Source organism: Bos javanicus, chromosome 8 (genome assembly GCF_032452875.1).
Source record: "Bos javanicus breed banteng chromosome 8, ARS-OSU_banteng_1.0, whole genome shotgun sequence".
Taxonomy (NCBI): domain Eukaryota; kingdom Metazoa; phylum Chordata; class Mammalia; order Artiodactyla; family Bovidae; genus Bos; species Bos javanicus.
The window spans coordinates 31,480,343-31,483,755 of NC_083875.1; the positions used below are offsets into that span (position 1 = coordinate 31,480,343).

The following is a 3,413-nucleotide window of genomic DNA, read 5'->3' on the forward strand; positions in this document are numbered from 1 at the left end:
GTTACTTTAGCCTCAGTGGCAGGTACAGAATAGCATTCAGAAACCCTGCAATTCAGCGACATTCCAATTTCTCTCCAGTGATTGGCACCATTTTGGAAATATGGTCCCAAAGGGCAACAATAACACAGCAGAAAGAAATAACTTCTCTGTATAAAATGATTTTAGAGATGGCTGTTGAGGTAGAATTTTGTAAAAAACTGTCAGGTAGGGAAGCACTCTCACAACTATAGAAGTGTTGGATAAGTTTGGTGCTAATATTATTCTATAAAGCTTCTATTTATGTCCTTTATAAACAGGGGACAGGTCTTATTGCTCCTGGAGCTTGCTGCACCAATCTGTTCCTCCATGGAAAACTGATTTTTCTCAAAAATTGGTAGCAAAGATTCCCATGCTTAAAAAAGTCATTGCTAACACATCACTTTTTGACTAATTTCCATTTGCCCCATATTTACGGACTCAGTATGCATGTCCTAGGCACCAAGGACAGAACAAAGCTTAGAAAAGTTGTTTTATCAAACTTTAGTTCCATGAGAAAACAAAACCATGAAAAAGTGCAAAATATACACAGTTCCTGATAGTACACACACAGGATTTTTTCTTATAAAAACCATAAAATTTTACATTTGTGTAATGAAGTTAGAGTAGATTTCACTTCATTGTTAATATTCAAGTTTTTGCTTAAAAGTGCTTACTTTATTTAAAAAAGAGAAGATTAAAAGAAAGGGTGGCAGGATTTTTTTTTTTTTTTAAACAAACATATGTCTTGTGTCCCAATCTCCTTCCTCCTCCTCTTTTAGTGCAGTACAGAGCACCAACTTCATTGAAACATCCAATTTCAAAAGATGTTCCTGAAACCTCACCTACAGCAGCACCCTAGGCGTCTTGTTGGGGGTGGCTCCTTTTTTTTCCGCAGTCTTTCTGAACCTTTCACAACTTCACCACTTTCATTCTCACCTCAAAAATGTCATGGATGGCCTTCCAGAAGCAATGAAAATTATAGTCAATCAGCTCTTTTCTTTCAAAGCTTTCCTCTCTAACAAAGCAAAAAAGAGCCAGAAACTTTGTCGCCTCTTTTAAATAAAGAACTGTTGTATTATTCAGCTTTATAATGGCTGTTGATTCCTTGTCATGGGGGGTTCCTGCTCCATCTTCTTTGAGGCCACAAATACAAGAAATATCAATGACCACATCATCATGTCACAGCAGAGCTCCTAGGTTTGCATATCCACAGGGGTACTCTCTGTTGTGATATAAATCTTACTGACCACATCAAAGAGAAACAACTTTTCAATTCCAAAATTTGAGATAAAGATGTTTAGCAAATTCTCCAGGGTGGGAAGTTGTGGAATCAGTTTCTGAACCACTTTGCCAAAAGCTTCAAATATTGAATGGTCATATATGCTTGTCAAATAAAAGCTGACATGAATTTTTTCTAGCCCAGCATCTGCAAGGGCATCATTTGCCCTCTGGTGAATGTCTCTCTGGGTTTAAATTTTGTGTCATCTGATAGATCCATCCACTTTGTGAATAAACACCTCAAAGTTGATGTCGCTGTTGACTTTGTAGGCTGTGGTCACTGTGAGGTGGATCTGGCCAAGGCCTCCATGTAATCGTCCTGGGAGTCTATGACAAATATCAGTGCTCCTGTCCCTTGGAAGATCATCTCATAGTCAAAGGTGGGGTCAAAAAAGTCAATCTGTCCTGGAAAGTCCCAAATCTGAAAATTAACAAAGAAACTGTTGGAAACGTCCTCCCGACAGATCTTCTCCGTGCTCTCCAAGAACAGAGTTTCCCTGGGAAACATTTTATGAAAGACGACTTTCTGGATGGATGACTTACCGCTCCTTCTTAGGCCTGTGTGCAGGATCCTTGGCTTGACCTCTGTGCTAAGGGGGTCGCTAACGTCCAGAACTCCCTCCTCCGCCCCGGTGTCCAGCTTGGCGTCAGAGGAGTGGGACCCGTCTCCGTGGTCCACTAGCCCCATCAGCTCATCCTCCTCCTCCGGCTGGGGCTTCCCCAGCATCTGGCTAATCACGCCCACGGCCATCCCTCCGGGGAAGATGGGGGTCCCCGGTGGGGAGGGGGTGTCAGCCAAACCTCCTGGTCTGCAGCTGGCAACCTATTTCTAAATTGAGGTTTTGTCCTGAGGTCTGTGGCCAGAGGCAGAGACCACACTTCCCCACAGCAGTCTCGTCCAGGTCCAAGATTGAAATGTTTTTAAATATTTAACAGTAAAAATATAATTCATAAAATTTAAGGAAAAGCAATGGAAATTTCTTTAAGAACCTTGGTATAGAAATGAAGTATGGCTACCTCTTGAAGATTCATAAGAAAGGAAGAGATTATTCCTCTTTACAAGCCAGCTTCACCATCACCCTATGCTGGTTTCAACTACACAAATGAGCCAGAGGACCCCAGTGACACGTATTGTCGTCTCTGAAGTCTTTTACTTTAGTTGCAGCCTTCCCAGTTCCTGAACCCATCTTGACTCAAACAGAAGGCATACTTTAAAATGCCTGTCCTTACCTTATTTTTGATAAAGGAGGCAACAATATACAATGGAGAAAAGACAGTCTCTTTAACAAATGGTGCTGGGAAACTGGCCAACGACCTGTAAAAGAATGAAACTAGAACACTTTCTAACACCATACAAAAAAATAAACTCAAAACAGATTAAAGATCTAAATGTAAGACCAGAAACTATAAAACTCCTAGAGGAAAACATAGGCAGAACACTCTCTGACATAAATCACAGCAGGATCCTCTATGACTCACCTCCAAGAGTAATGGAAATAAAAGCAAAAATAAACAAATGGGACCTAATTAAACTTAAACCCTTTTGCACAATGAAGGAAACTATAAGCAAGGTGAAAAGACAGCCTTCAGAATGGGAGAAAATAATAGCAAATGAAGCAACTGACAAAGAATTGATCTCAAAAATATACAAGCAGCTCATGGAGCTCAATTCCAAAAAAATAAACGACCCAATCAAAAAATGGGCCAAAGAACTAAACAGACATTTCTCCAAAAAAGACATACAGGTGGCTAGCAAACACATGAAAAAATGCTCAGCATCACTCATTATCAGAGAAATGCAAATCAAAACCACAATGAGGTACCATCTCATGCCGGTCAGGATGACTGCTATCAAGAAGTCTACAAAAAATAAATGCTGGAGATGGTGTGGAGAAAAGGGGACCCTCTTTCACTGTTGGTAGGAATGGAGACTAGAACAGCCACTATGGACCACAGTGTGAAGATTCCTTAAGCTGGAAATAGAACTGCCATACAACCCAGCAATCTCACTGCTGGGTATACACACCGAGGAAACCAGAATTGAAAGAGACACATGTACCCCAATGTTCATCGCAGCACTGTTTACAATAACCAGGACATGGAAGCAACCTAGATGT

The 3,413-nt window shown here is 40.8% G+C and overlaps 1 pseudogene; it reads right to left on the reverse strand.

Annotated features, from left to right (window-relative positions):
* Window positions 1-671: 671 nt before the first annotated feature.
* LOC133253399 (ras-related GTP-binding protein D-like) lies at window positions 672-2,052 on the reverse strand (annotated as a pseudogene).
* Window positions 2,053-3,413: the final 1,361 nt, after the last annotated feature.